Genomic DNA, 16157 nt, shown 5'->3' on the forward strand with positions numbered 1-16157 from the left:
AATTTCAACATTTGGAATTCTATTCTTTTGGGATTGTGAAATTGGGGATTTTCGATTGAAGGGACTTGGGCATTTTGAGGATTTCAGCATTCAGAACTGTGGTATTCCAGTTGTGACTGGGGGGATTATGACCAGATCAAGGAGCAATGCAGCCTCCTATCTTCTGCCCAATAGGAGGCTGCTGGAATGACTCCCAAGTTAGGTCCACTAGTCACTAGATGGGAGGGTTTGAGTAACTTACTTAATCTCTTTATGTTTTCTCATCTGGTGCAGATATCATAGTGAAGATTAAATGACATGATAGAGGACTTTCAATAGTGCATGACAAAAACTAAGTGTTCAGTGTTAGCTTTCAGCTGTCTTTCCATCAAGAAGAGGCTAAAGGAAAGTGATTGTTATAAAAACTATAATGTTCTCCATTAAAAATTCTTGTAAGATTTTTGCAGCTTTATTTTTGTGACTATATTTTAAAAGTTTGTTGTAGAAAATAAGGAAAGTACATGTAGCAGGATAGTATTTTGAGATATTAATCAACATTTCTTTTCATGTTTCCTTTGAATTTCCTTCTTCCTTCCCCCATTCCTTTGGAGATTTTCACCAAACCAGGTAAGGCTGAAATCAAAGAAAAGCAGAGGAAATGCCTTTTGGTGACTAAAGACAAAGTTTTGATCTGCATATCCAGACCAGGAAATGAAGTCCATGTAAAGCAATAGATTTGGAGCAAGATGATACAAGAAGCAGTTTGCCTGTCCCAGAGGAGCAGACTTCCTGGGTCAAAACAAAAAGAATAACACCAGAAAGAGGCTGTGTTCTTCACATTTTGCTCCAGTCCCCAGCCCCAGACTCCAGGCCCCACCCAGTCTTAGAAAAAAGAGAGATGGCAAAAGTCCACAGGAAGATTTGGGATATCCGAATGGAATTCAGGAGGGCAGCAAGCAATAACAGGTCCCCAAATGCAGCAGGAGGGGTAACTGCAAGGACTGTAGCCCAGGAAGATGAGGCAGAGGTAGCCTTGTGGAGTTCACTCTTCCCTATGAGGCTCAAAGGACCTCTAGATATTTCCCAGAAGGGCTTAGAAGTCCTGAGAGAGAACCCAGCCCAGAGAGACATTGGACCATAAGGAAGCCCTAGCCACCAGCCTAATCAACCAAGTCCCTTAGGGTTTGTGGGAATCAGAGCATTTCAACAAGCACAATGTCAGTGATGAAGACTGCAAGGACCTTATGCCTTCCTGAACTCCCTCTCAATCCAATGCCATCATGAAATCTCCTAAAATTTACCTGAAATGTTGAATGAAAACGTAGGGTCCTAAATTAGGTGAATGGGAAACAGTGAAGCAGGTTGTTTACTGCACAGAACATCCAGCCCAAGAAGGCGGCACGGGAAGGAATCAAGTCCATGCTTTGGCCATCACACCCTGGAAGGCATATGCTTTCTCTAATTTACAAATATTGCCAAGGGATAGCAGCAGCTTGACTGAAGAGAACTCAATTTGACTGAGATGCCTCTGCATTGACTGAAAAATTTTCACCACAAGCACATTGGAACTCACAATAGAAATTAAATTGTGGTGTATAAAAGTAAATGTCTTTTTTATATCTAAATCTGTGGCTTGAGATTTGTGATCATTATGTACATAAATATATCAGAAATTAAATCCTCCTCCCAAATAAAACTCACCTCTATTTGTACTATGCTTAATATTTTGATATATTTTCTTGTGATCTCTCTATTTATTTCTCTATGTATTTTTCATAATTAATAATTTTCTATGCATTTTTCATAATTAATATCATATGGAAGCCAGGTGCTATGGCACATGCCTGTAATCTCAGCTCTTCCAGAAGCTGAGACAAGAGGGGCTCATAATAAGCTCAAGACCAGCTTGAGCAATTTAGCAAGATCCTATCCCAAAATAAAATAAATGGGGTAGGGATGTAGCCTGAGTGGTTGAACATTTGCCTGGCATGATGAGGCCCTGGGTTCAATCCCTTATACCCTCCCCTAAAATCACATCAAAAATGCATTTTGCTATCATGTATTTTCTGCTTAAAATTGTATCATAGGGGAGAGCATGCAGACAGTGGATCTTGACCTTGTCTGTATTATTGCTACACCAGTCCCAGTTCCCAAGACCACAATGCTGGCCAATTGAATCAGGAACTTCATATGCTATCAGGTACAGGAATTTCTAACTTAAGGAGCCAATGTCTCTAGTGTACAGAAGTAGCTCAAGACTAAATCTTTAGAGCTCTTCACTTAGGTACTTTTCAACGTTAATGTAATATGAATCACCTGGTGATATTATTAAAATGCAGATTCTGGCTCAGCAGGGCTGGGGTCTGAGATTTACATTTCTCACTAGCTAGGTAACACCACCAGTTGATAGGTGGACCACACTTTGCCTATAGCAGTTTCACAGGTTGAAAAGTCAGATAAACAGGAACCAGGTAAACAATGTCTAATTTCTAATTTTATGTACTTTCCTAAATCATTTAACACTTTTTAAAACTATTACCTTTTTTTCCCTAGTACTAGAGACTGAACCTATGGCCTTCCCACTGAGCTACATCTCCAGCCCTTTTTTATGTTTTATTTTGAAACAGGCTCTTGCTATTTGCTAAATTGGCCAGGCTGGGCTTGAATTACCTCAGCCTCCCACAGTGCTGACATTACAAGTGTGTGCCACCACGCCCAGTAAACTATTACTGTTAATATTTAGATATTTTACACAATGAATAGATCATATTTCCTCTTAATCACCTCCCTATTTTTGTTTTCAATTTTGTGATTCTAACTGTGCAGTGATACTGTGTGAGCATACTTCTCTGTCCCTAACTATTAAATGAGTAATAAAGGAAAATGAAAAAGTGGTGGAACAGGACCCAGGGAAACACAACCAGCCAAGACACCAGCCCCCTTTTATTGTATCTAGTGTTATTATGTATGCTCAGGCAAGTTAAGCAGTATTTCTTAGCCTCAGTTTTCTCTGTTACAGAATGCACTTTTTATTCTTTCATACCCTTGGAATAAAGGGAGTTTACAAAGTGATCTGCAACTCAGTCCTCCCTACTATGGAGCCACTGTGTGACTAAATATTTGTCACAGCTTGGGGGCAAAGTCTGGGTGTGTCAATTCTAATTCCTGGGGCCACCCTTCCTTCAAATCAACCCAATACAGTACGTCTGATATCACAATAATGAACAAACCCTAGGATTTGGCCCACTCTTGGCTGTTTGGATTTCAGTGCCAGGGTAGGAGATCTGAAAGACATGAAAAGAAACAGCTGAATTCCAAGACACTCCTTCAGATAAAGTTTCCTTTAAAACATTTTTACCACTCTTCATCAATATTTATAAAATGATGAGTAGATACAGCCGCATTCTTTGTGGGCTATGCCTGGAACACACCCATAGTACCTGATCAAAATACAACTGTCACCCTGTGGTAGCATTGGTGGGGCTTTTAAAAGCAACTCTCTTTGAAACTGAAAAACAAAGTCAACCCCATATGACAACAACAAAAAATCAAAATCAAAGTCAAAAATCAATGATGTGAGCATGAAAAAAATGAATGTAAATTTTAAAGGGGCAACATGATGTGGCAGAAAGAAAAAGCATGGAATTTAGCATCCTAGGTCTGATTCCCTAATTAGCCTCTTGCTACCAAAGACTCAGTGCTAGATAATACCACTTTGAGCTTAGTTTCTTCCTCTAAGGGTATTAATGATACTGTTTTAAACACAAAGAGAAACACAACTTTTCTAGAAAGAGTTAGTTGATATATCTGGCCTCCCAAGCAGGCGGAAGATTAATAAATTTTCACCACAATGTTGACAATAGAGGACTCTTAGGGTTTCACCCAATATTCCTTTTCTGATCTTTGAGACATACTAGATAAGATACCCAGCTTCTAAATAAGTCATTCAGTAGGTCCCATATGATGCCTGAAATTAATTCCTAAACACCTTGTTTTGGTGTTAAGTGATTTATTTGTATTCCTTGCTTATATTAGATTTCCCTGGAAAGAATTTATTAAATGCCAACACCCAGGCCCCATCTTTGACCATCTAAGGCCATGTATTGCTTATGAAGGCCCTGGATGATTCTACTGTGCAGCCAGAACTTAGAACCACTGAGTTATGTAGGCTCTCAAGACAGCAATTGAAAATCCAGGGCAGGAAAAACTCTAAATCATTTTTCTTCCAATGACTCTGAGGAGACTAGGGCATGGAAAAATGGCTGGGCAATTTGACATGGACTGTCAATCACGCAGACCTGTTAATCACAGTCAGGATACATGTGCGGAACAGCTTCCAATCCCTGCACAGGACCACCCAGATATAACAGCAGAATGGGAGTGTAAAAAATGGCAGCCATTGGTCTTGTGGCTACTGTCTTCTCTCTCTCTCTCTCTCTCTCTCTCTCTCTCTCTCTCTCTCTCTCTCTCTCTCTCTCTCTCTCTCTCTCTCTGACCTATTCTGCATTCAGGGTGTATTTTCTTTTCCCACACCTCTTTTCTTAAGAGCATTTCTTATTCTTTATAGATACTTCTTCTCTCTCCTGTTACCTTTAATAAATATAAAACTTCTGTGTTTTTCACAACAAGAGCATGGAAGGGTCCTCTGGGCACTCCAGCATCCAGTAACAACTGTGAAGAAATTTATCAGACCACTAATTGGCCCCTCAGCAATGCACTGCAGGGATATGAATGGGTGTTTCTGGATATCCAGCTGATAAACAACAGAGGAAAGCCTAGAATACCATAGAACCACTGCCCCCATTCAAAGAGTCAGAGAGAGTTGGGGAGAAGAAATATTGGTTATAAACTTATTCATCATCAACATAATCATCAACTACCACTTACTGAGTCAGGCTAGTTGCCAGAACCTATGTAAGAAGCATTTCATATTTCATTCTTAAAATGTTCACACGAAGACAGAAAGACAAGGTGGGCATAGTGGGTGTGAAGCAGTAAAGCAGTGCGACTTTTCTGGAAAATAGTTTAACCATATGTGTCAAAAGCCCTCTAAATAAATGTTCACATTCTTTTGCTCAGCAATTCCACAAATGCAGGTGTTGCTTTTGCTCAGCTCATTGTAGCAGGGTTTATAAAAATAAGAAACTGGGAATATTTTAAATACCCAACAAATGAGTACATCAAGTGATTACATAAATGTTACTGTGTTGTTCACTGGAGTATAATGCAACCATTAAAAAATGTTTGCCCGGCCGGCGGTCAAAGGGGGGGGGGCATCAAGATGGCGGCGGAGAGGTAGGCAGAGCCGGACGCTGCTGCCGCTCCGGTGCCGCTACCGCCGCCTACGCTCCAGTCGCCTACGTCGCCTTGGGCTCTTCAAGCTCTCACTGCTCGGGAGAAGCTGTTCTGGCGTCGGCTCCCACGGGGAAAATGGTGGAATGGGGCAAGATTTGGTGCTTGCTGCTTTGAGTGAGAGTGGAATTAGTCCGAATGACATCTTTGATATTGACGGAGATGTGGGCCTTGCAACTCCAACCCTGACACCTGCACTTCAGCAGTCGGTGCCACCTGGTGCATTAGAACTAGGTTTGGAGGCAGAAGCCGCAGTTACTGTTAAACAAGAAACAGAGACGCTACCCACTCCTGCGCTGTTAAATGTGAGGCAGCAGCCTCCATCAACTACATTTGTGTTGAATCAAATAAATCAGCTTCCAACCCTGGGATCTACAATTGTAATGACTAAAACACCACCTGTAACAACAGGCAGACCATCACTTTAACAAAATTTATCCAGACTACTGCAAACACCCGCCCTTCAGTGTCAACACCAGCAGTGGGGAACACTGTGACCACTGCACCTTCAAAAGACCAGGTTCAGCTAAAGGATCTACTAAAAAATAATAGTCTGAATGAACTCATGAAGCTGAAGCCACCTGCTAATATTGCTCAGCCAGTTGCAACAGCAGCTACTGATGTAAGCAATGGTACAGTGAAGAAAGAGTCTTCTAATAAAGAAGTAGCAAGAATATGGATAAATGACATGAAAATGAGTTTTTCCCCGACCATGAAGGTTCCGGTTGTAAAAGAGGAAGATGAGCCAGAGGAGGAAGATGAAGAAGAAATGGGCCATGCTTAAACCTATGCAGAGTATATGCCAATAAAATTGAAAATCAGCCTATGTCTTCCAGATGCTGTAGTGGAAACTAGCTCTTTATCCAGTGTCACTCCTCCTGATGTTTGGTATAAAACATCCATCTCTGAAGAAACCATCGACAGTGGCTGGTTATCAGCATTACAGCTTGAGGAAATTACATATGCAGCTCAGCAACATGAAACATTCCTACCTAATGGAGATCGTGCTGGCTTCTTAATAGATGATGGTGCTGGTGTAGGGAAAGACAGGACGATAGCAGGAATCATCTATGAAAATTATTTGTTGAGTAGAAAGAGAGCATTGTGGTTCAGTGTTTCCAGTGACTTAAAGTATGATGCTGAAAGAGATTTGAGGGATATTGGAGCAAAAACCATTTTGGTCCACTCATTAAATAAATTTAAATATGGAAAAATTTCTTCCAAACATAACGGGAGTGTGAAAAAGGGCGTGATTTTTGCTACGTATTCCTCCCTTATTGGTGAAAGCCAGTCTGGTGGTAAATATAAAACTAGGTTAAAACAACTTCTGCATTGGTGTGGTAACGACTTCGATGGAGTGATAGTGTTTAATGAATGTCATAAAGCAAAAAACTTATGTCCTGTTGGTTCTTCAAAACCCACTAAGACAAGCTTAGCAGTTTTGGAGCTTCAGAACAAATTGCCAAAAGCCGGAGTTGTTTATTCGAGTGCCACTGGTGCTTCGGAACCATGAAATGTGGCCTATATGAACTGCCTTGGAATCTGGGGTGAGGGGACTCCATTTAGAGAATTCAGTGATTTCATTCAAGCAGTGGAGTGCAGAGGTGTCAGTGCCATGGAAATAGTTGCTATGGATATGAAGCTCAGAGGAATGTATATTGCCCGACAGCTGAGTTTTACTGGAGTGACCTTCAAAATTGAGGAAGTTCTTCTTTCTCAGAACTATGTTAAAATGTATAACAAAGCAGTAAAGCTGTGGGTCATCACCAGAGAGCAGTTTCAACAGGCCGTGGACCTGATTGATGCTGAGCAGAGAATGAAGAAGTCCATGTGGGGTCAGTTTTGGTCTGCACACCAGAGGTTTTTCAAGTACTTGTGCATACCATCCAAAGTTAAGAGGGTTGTGCAGCTAGCCTGGGAGGAAATCAAGAATGGAAAATGTGTTGTAATTGATCTGCAGTCTACAGGAGAAGCTAGAACATTAGAAGCTTTGGAAGAGGGTGGAGGAGAATTGAATGATTTTGTTTCAACTGCCAAAGGAGTGTTGCAGTCACTCATTGAAAAACACTTCCCTTCTCCAGACAGGAAAAACTATAGTTTGCTGGGAATCGATCTGACAGCTCCAAGTAACAACAGTTCACCAAGAGATAGCCCTTCTAAAGAAAATAAAATGAAGAAATGGAAAGGTGAAGAAATAACTCGAGAAGCCAAAAAAGCACAAAGTCAGTGGCCTCGCAGGTAGCAGTTCTGATGACAGTGGAAGTGAGTTGATGCCTCTGACATTGAAGAAAGTGACTACAAGAGCTCTAAAAACATGAGCTCCGGTGATGGCGATGATTTCAACCCCTTTCAAGACGAATCTAGTGAGGATGATGAAGATGATCCTTGATTAATCAGAAAAGACCATGAGAAAAACAAAGATTAAAAAAAAGAAGAAAAGTATAGATCCAGATTCTATTCAAAGTGCCTTATTAGCATCAGGTCTCGGATCAAAACGACCTAGTTTTTCATCTACACCAGTTATCTCACCTGCTCCTAATAGTGCACCAGCTAATAGTAATGCCAGCAGCAACAGCAGCCTTACAACAAGTCAGGATGCTGTGGAGAGGGCCCAGCAGATGAAGAAATTCCTACTTGAGAAACTGGAAAAGTTAGCTGAAGACCTCCCTCCTAATACCCTGGATGAATTTATCGATGAGCTGGTGGCCCCAAGATGACTGGCCAAAAGGGGCAGGTTGTGAGCAACAGTGACAGAAGTATATCTTACGAGTCAAGATCTGAACTTGATGTGCCAGTGGAAATACTAAACATTACAGAAAAACAAAGGTTTATGGATGTCGATAAGAATATTGCTATCATCTCAGAAGCTGCAAGCTCGGGTATTTCATTACAAGCAGATCGCAGAGCTAAAAATCAAAGGCGAAGAGTTCATATGACTCTGGAATTACCCTGGAGTGCTGATAGAGCAATTCAACAATTTGGAAGAACTCACAAATCAAACCAAGTGACTGCTCCCGAGTATGTCTTTCTGATTTCTGAACTGGCGGGAGAACAAAGATTTGCCTCCATTGTTGCCAAAAGACCTGAGAGTCTGGGGGCACTTACACATGGTGACAGAAGAGCAACAAAATCTCGGGATCTGAGCAGATTCAACTTTGACAATAAGTATAGAAGAAATGCTTTAGAAATTGTTATGAAATCCATTGTAAATTTGGATTCTCCTATGGTATCACCACCTCCGGACTATCCTGGAGAATTCTTCAAAGATGTTTGACAAGGACTGATAGGTGTAGGCCTGTTAAATGTGGAAGATCGCTCAGGAATTCTTACTCTTGATAAAGATTATAACAACATAGGAAAGTTCTTAAATAGAATTCTGGGCATGGAAGTGCATCAACAAAATGGGTTGTTTCAGTATTTTGCGGACACACTTACTGCAGTTGTTCAGAATGCCAAAAAAAATGGATGATGTGACATGGGAATCCTAGATATTGGTTCTGGAGAAGAGAAGGTGAGGAAAAGCGATGTTAAGAAGTTTCTGACTCCGGGCTATTCGACCTCTGGCCATGTAGAGTTGTACACCGTCAGTGTAGAGAGAGGGATGTCCTGGGAGGAAGCAGCCAAGATCTGGGCTGAGCTGACAGGACCAGATGATGGCCTCTGCTTGTCACTGCAAATAAGGAACAACAAGAAAACCGCCATCTTAGTTAAAGAAGTAAACCCTAAAAGGAAACTTTTCTTAGTTTATCGACCAAATACTGGGAAGCAGCTCAAATTAGAAATTTATGCTGATCTCAAAAAGAAATATAAGAAGGTAGTCTCAAATGATGCCTTTGTGCACTGGTTGGACCAGTATAAGTCATCCGCAGATACTTGTACTCATGCTTATTGGCGTGGCAATTGCAAAAAAGCAAGCTTGGGATTAGTCAGTGACATCGGTCTTTGCTGCCGCACGCATTACGTCTTATGCGGCTCTGTCCTGCTTGTGTGGACGAAAGTGGAGGGTGTGCTTGCCTCTGTCAGCGGCACGAATATGAAAATGCAGATAGTTCGGCTAAGGACAGAAGATGGACAACGGATTGTAGGCTTGATCATTCCGGCAAATTGTGTGTCTCCTCTCGTAAATCTCCTGTCAACTTCAGACCAGTCTCAGCAGCTTGCGGTCCAGCAGAAACACCTGTGGCAGCAGCATCACCCACAGAGCATCGCCAACCTGAGCAATGCCTGAAGGACAGACAGGTGTCGGCACGAGCGTGTCTGAGATGCTGTGGGAGCCTATCATTTGCATAAAAATCAGGGACGGTTTCCAAAGAATTATATATTTTTTTCGGTTGTGCTCTCTAGTTAATTTTTGGGGGAATAAGGACAAACCTAGACTAGGTAGCAAAACTGAAAATCAGCAGTGCCGATGGTAGTGTATGTGTCTTTCCTTTTGCCTCCCTGGGGGTTCCTGTACGCTTCTATTTGGGTGAACAGAGGGGGATACACGCATACACGCGCGTATGTGTGTGTGTGTGTGTGTATGTGCACGTGTTTGCATCGGTCTGTTTGTGTGTTTGTTAAAGGCTACAAACTACATCTGGTTTAAAATACTTGGAACTTGCCAAACTGGCTTTACTTTTCTGTTACACAGTGCTCAGGGTTAATGCAGCACATTCATATCATTGCTGGGGGAGCTATCCCCAGATGGATGTGTTGAGACTATAGGCTTCTGCTGTATGTTTTGTTGTTGTTATTGTTGTTGTTACCCCAGTTACTAGAATATTGTTTCATGTGTTGTAAGACATTGTAGAGTTTATCTGAAACTGTTAAAAATGGTAATGTACAAATGTGAATAGACACTTACCTGTAACATGGGTAAGTTTTGTTTCGCCTATAATAGATGTGTATAAAAACAAGTAAGGGACAGTTGGTCTTTTCCTGTCATTTTTTTTTTCTTTGCTTGCACAGGTTGCACTATTAAAATTGAGATTGTAAAAACCTGGTCAAAAACTGCAAGGTACCAAAATCTTATAGATGTTAAATAAAAAGTTGTCATCCTAAAAAAAAAAAAAAATGTTTTCCCTTTTGGAATGCATTTCATCATAAAAGTTGGATAATAAAATATTAAGTAAAATAAAGTGAGACATAAACATATCTATAGTGTGATTCAGAGTTACAAAATGACAAATAACTGTACAATTTCTTAGATTATAAAATTGGTTCCATTTAGCAGGACTCCAATTTTACCCATATCTTCTTTAGAGAACAATTTTCAAATGGTTAAAAGTATATTGTCAAAATGAAAGTCCTGTAATAGCAAACAGTCTAACTGAAGTATTGTGGTGCTGTGGAGTCATCCATGTTTTAGTCCGTGCTAAGGCTTGAGTATGAGTCTCCACCACCACCACCTGCAAAGGAAGCCAGGCAAGAGAGACAGATGTAAATAGTCAGAGGAAACAGAAAACAAATCAGAGCTGATGTGTAATACAACCAAAATATTTGTTTCACAAGTTTTTCTTACTACTGGAATCAACTTTCTTCGTGGGTGTGAAAAGAAGAGGAACTGAGAAAGAAAGAAAGATTTGCACAGGAGGAGAAAACAAAAGCCAGTGGAGAATGTCGGGAGGGGAAAAAACAATTGTAATTCAGCTTGCTGCAGGAATTTCGAATCCTCCAGTCCGCTCTTTCCAGTGAAGTCAGAAGCCCTCCCAGTGACTTGTCTGTTAGTGTAACAGCCCTTCTGTTTCAAGACAGATCACATGGACATTTAAATTAGTTATAAGAATTTATAAAAAATGCATAAAGAAGCCAACTCCCTTTTCCAACATTAAGCGAGACTACTCTTCCCTAGTTTTAGGGATCATCTTTCCTTTTAATGGTCAAACAATGGGTTTCCCCCCACAAAGCCTCATTAGCTTTGAGGATATTGTTCATTTTAAGACATTTTCCTTCTTTTCAGGGAACAGCCCAGGCAATGCTGATCCTACCGCATTTTCAGGCCCCCATTCTTTGCCTGTGACCTTCCTTTCCCAGGCCCACTCCCAGAGCCCAGGCTCCCACAGCCCTTTGGCCACCCACTCCCTTCCTCAGCTTAGGACTCAGCTTTGACTCCAGTCCCAGATCTTACAGTTCCAGCATTGCTATTGAGATGACTCTTTTGTTTTAAAAGTTCTTGAATTTCCTTGAGTATCTTGACATTGCTTTCCTAGCTTGTTCTCTTGCTATCCATTATAATTAGACTGGGGAAGGGGATAAGTTGTGAACAAGTCAGAATAAACACACTATCTCTACGCCATGACAAATTCTGTGCCCCAAATCAATCCCAGGACCCATGTGGCCCAGACTCACATGATATTATAGTTGAAGAAAGTGCTCAGGAGTAAAAGTCACCTCAATCTCCAAATTGTCTGCCAAAGGATATGAAAGGCACTCAGCCACTCAGCCACTGACCCTTCCCCTCTCTTATCCTACCTTCTGGTGTTCTGAGGTTGTTTTGGAGCCTCTCCCTAAACTTCTTGCTTTCAGTTTTCCTCCAGGAGTCTTCCCAATGTCCAGTCAAAGTAGATTTTTAATTTCTCTATCTCCCGTTCTCTTAACACCAATTTGCATCAGTTTTGCCTCTCAGGCTTTCTTTCTTTGTTTTGTCTACTTTGAGGATTCAATACTGTAGAAAAGACAATCAAGAAGCTGACAATCGAGAAGGATCTTACCCATGAGAAACTGAGGAGACACGGGAGAGAAAGCATGGCAGGAGGGAGGAGGCGTTTGACAATGTATACATTCCTGTCCCTATTATACATTAATGCAGTTGTTCCTGGGTATCCACGGGGCATTGGTACCAAAATCTGCAGAAGCTCAAGTCCCTTACATAAAATTGTGCAGCATTTGCATATAAGCTACACATATACTCCTGTGTATCTTAAATCATCCCTAGATTACTTAACATACCTCATTAAATGTACATGTTATGTAAATAATTATACTATATTGTTCAGGGAATAATGACAAGAAAAATAGTCCATATATGTTCCACACAGACTCAATTTTTTTCCCGAATATTTTTTATTTGTATAAAATAAAAAACCCATGGAGGTGATTTCCAGGCAGCTGAAGTTTGAAAGGGACTACCCAGACTTCCCCAGGCTAAGAAACCCACTGCCCGGGATTTGGGCTTTGGTTCTGGGCACTGGACTTTCTGCTTCAGAGTCCCAGGACTTCTCCTGACAAAGACTGGCCGCTGAAAATGACTCATGTTTTTTACCCTTAAGGCCTCAATCTGCTATCTCTCTACCTCTGCTTTTAGGAAGGTACCATCACTTGCTCTGCCCCTTAAGGTGTCTCTCCTTACATTTGGTACTGTTTTAATAATAATAATATTAATAATAAAAATAACCATTCTTAATCCTTTGTATGATAGTTACTGCATACCCCTAAGGACATAGGTTATGCTATAGTTTGGATCTAGTGTGTTCTCCATTGGACCATGGGCTGAAAACTTGGTTTCCAGTCTATGGTGTTACTGGGAGGAAGTAGAGCCTCCAGGATATGGAGCCAAGTGGAAGGAAGTTGAGTCATCTGGGTGTGCTTCTGAAAGGATACTGTGACTCCAGCTCCTTTCTCTCTCGCTCTTTTGCTTTCTGGCCACCATGAGGTAAACAGGCTTCCTCTGCCATGCATTCCCACCATGGTGTACTATGCTACCACAAACCAAAAGCAACAAGGCCAAGCAACCCTGGACTGAAACCTCTGAAAACCTTAGGCCAAAATAAACCTTTCCTCCTTTTAAGTTGATTATATCAGATACATTCCACAGGAATAAAATAGCAGAGCTAATATTTTTGAAGTTGGGGCTCACTAGAGCTACCTCCCCTGGTCACTACTCAGATGAATCACTGAGTTTATCCTCTAATGAATGAATGTTCATAATGTGAACAAATTGTCAAACTGAATTTTATTCCTTCATAATAGTCAGAATGTGTGTGTAGAGACACAGCTTGAAAAAGAGAACTTGGATTTCTCCAAACTTGGGCTTCAGAGATTCATTCCATTTTAGCTGGGCCTGTATTTAATTATGTATTTTAATTTTTTCATGTTTCTGATGCTTTGACATCTGGAACTTTGCTAACCCTGAAGTGATTACCCCTGGCAGGGTTAACTAATTCCCAGAGGGAGAGCAAGGATCAACTGAGTGCTTCTTTCATGTGCAAACCTACCAATCCAGAGCCCATATCCCTAACCACTTCCTTTACTGAGCTTGAAGGGCTCTTATACCTGGCCCACTAGCCACCCGCCCTGATCATCCCAGGGCCAGCTCTCAGACAATCAGACACAGCCCCTATCTCAGTTCCTTTTCTCATTGCTAAGACAAAATATCCGACACGCAAAGTTAAAGGAGGAAAGGTTTATTTTTGTCACAGTTTGTAAAGGTTTCAGTTCATAGTTGATTGGCTCCAGGGCAGGGTGGCAGAGAGAAGAAACAGTTCATAGCAGACAGAAAGCAGTGAAAGCAACCAAATGACTAGAGAGAAGCCCGAACTACAGCTCTTTCTGGCCCTTATACCTTACCAAGCCTACCGGCCCTTAGGGCAGGTAGCCCTCACACACTTGAGACACTGTGACTCAATCCCAGCATCACATCCTTGATCCAAGCAGCACAAACCCTAGATCTAGCCACCTCCCAAAAGCCCCACTTATGACTGCATGAGGCTTTAGGGGGACATCTACAACACAAGCCATAACAACTCCTGTACCCTAGAACCCACTGAAATTATTCAAACTTGCCATGAACCTACCAATCTTGCCTTGCCTTGTCCTTCTCTGAAAATCACAATAATGGCTCTTGCCCATCATGTCCTGATCTCTCTCTCTCTGAGTACTTATCCATGTGCCCAATGTGGCCTGCCAAACCTCCTGTTTGTAGGGATCTGTGGATATGAAAACTCCACTGTGACAGTCATTCCATGTATGCATGCCTTGCCATACCTGACTAAAACAAATGCTGGTTACTCTTAAAACAGGGCCATACACTGCAATGACAGTCGAGAATCCACAGTTAGCTTGTTCTTGGCCAATAATGAGCCCAGATTGACTGCCTACGTGCATGTGTTCTTTCTGAATATCATCACTTTGAAACTAAGGTAAAGCACTTTCCCAACAGAGACATCCTATAAAGTAAGTGGCCTGCCTATAAACAGAACAGAACCCCAGCAAGGGACACAGTGGTTCTTTTTTAAATACATCTCTTTTCCAAGTCACTTCTTAACCTCTCCTTTTTGTTCCAACATGTTCTTATTAATCATGGGTTAGATTCCTCAGTGGTGATTGCCTTCACTTTAAGACATGTAAAAGTTGTTCTAGGAGTTTTGTCTCTGGGAATCCAGCCTTTACCCTTTTCTCACTAGTAGCTAGCCAGAAAAATTTTGATCAAATAAAAGATTGCTTCTACCTGGCTTCTGTTCTACTGACTCTGGGATTTTCTGGAGAAGGTGAAAAATAACTTTGATCAAAGTGGGACACATCCTTGGATGTCACAGTGAAGCAGAAACCACAAAAAAAGAACAAAGGTGTGACTAGAAAACTGAGAGTTACTCTTGTACTGGTACTCACAGGAGCTGAAAGAAAGAAAGCCACAAACAGAAAACTCTCTTCATACCTAAAACCATACACTCTCCAGCAGAAAGTGTTTAGCTGCTGAAACAAATACGTCTTAATGTGGATATAAATCACCTGGTTTTAATCAAAATGTATACTTTTGATTCAGCAGGTATGGGATGGGGCTGAGATTCTGCATTTCTAATAAGTTCCTAGATGATGCTGGTTCATCAGCAACATTTAGAGCAGCAAGAGTCTAACTTTTGTAAGGCTGTTGGTGAAGAATAGAACTGTAAATACAAGAGAAGCTCAGCTGGTACTAACATAAGCATTTCTGCTGAGTTACCATCAACCTCAGCAGTGTAAGTTAAGTTAAAATATCTTAAGTTGGAATCTGTTTTCAACTTTTTTTTCAGGAAACAAAATATTTTAAGTGGATTGTGTATGCTATTTTGTGCATGAGTGTATATTACGTTTTCACTTTCTTAGCCAAGTTGTTGCTTAAATACAAAACTAATTCCTAGGGAGCATGATGGAGGGGGACAAATGCTTCTGCTAGTTATGGCAGCAGTTCAGAGGTTAGTACAAGATGGTTAAGGTTCCCAGCCTCTTCCAGACTATTTTCCAAAATACTGCCTAGGCCAAAGCATCTCAGATTTGTTTAAGAAGCTGAGTGCTTAGAAATCACAGTGCTCCATGCAAGAGATATAAGATGTGGCTCTAATAAATTAATGCAACACAAAATAATACTCATCCCTAAGTTCTTTTGGAAATGAGCCTCAGTTTCATTGTTGGTAAAGTGACAGTAATAATCTCTATTCCACAGAGGAAGATCCCTGCTCCTTCTGTTGGAACCAAAGAGTTGAAAATTTTTTGCTTCTGGTGCTTTTGTAATGACCATCAGAGGCACACAGAATGGCAACAATGACTCCCACTACTACCAGCTCCCATTTGTTTAGCATTGGTCAGGTAGCAGATATGATAATAAAGGCTTTTCAGACATCTCATTGAACCTGAGAACAATTTGGTTGGGCAAGTATTTATATTATCTATATGCTAAAGATGAGAAAAGTTAAGCAGTGGTTCCCAGGTATTATATATTCAGATATTCAGTGGGTCCTGACAAATATACGATGCCATGTGTCCACTGTCGTAGGATCACATGGAATGTTTTTGTGACTCTGTAGTTAGAATCCAGTCTTCATTCCTCTTTCTGAGGGCCACTCACTAGCCCATGCTTCCATGCTACAAAA

At 41.1% G+C, this 16157-nt stretch overlaps 1 pseudogene; it reads left to right on the plus strand.

Moving 5' to 3' along the window:
- The first annotated feature begins 5219 nt into the window (after nt 1-5219).
- Nucleotides 5220-9621, plus strand: LOC101696411 (protein strawberry notch homolog 1 pseudogene; annotated as a pseudogene).
- The last annotated feature ends 6536 nt before the right edge of the window (nt 9622-16157 follow it).

The sequence above is a fragment of the Heterocephalus glaber genome, unplaced genomic scaffold (genome assembly GCF_053883595.1).
Source record: "Heterocephalus glaber isolate CG9 unplaced genomic scaffold, H.glaber_assembly_v1.0 deba00001504, whole genome shotgun sequence".
NCBI lineage: Eukaryota > Metazoa > Chordata > Mammalia > Rodentia > Bathyergidae > Heterocephalus > Heterocephalus glaber.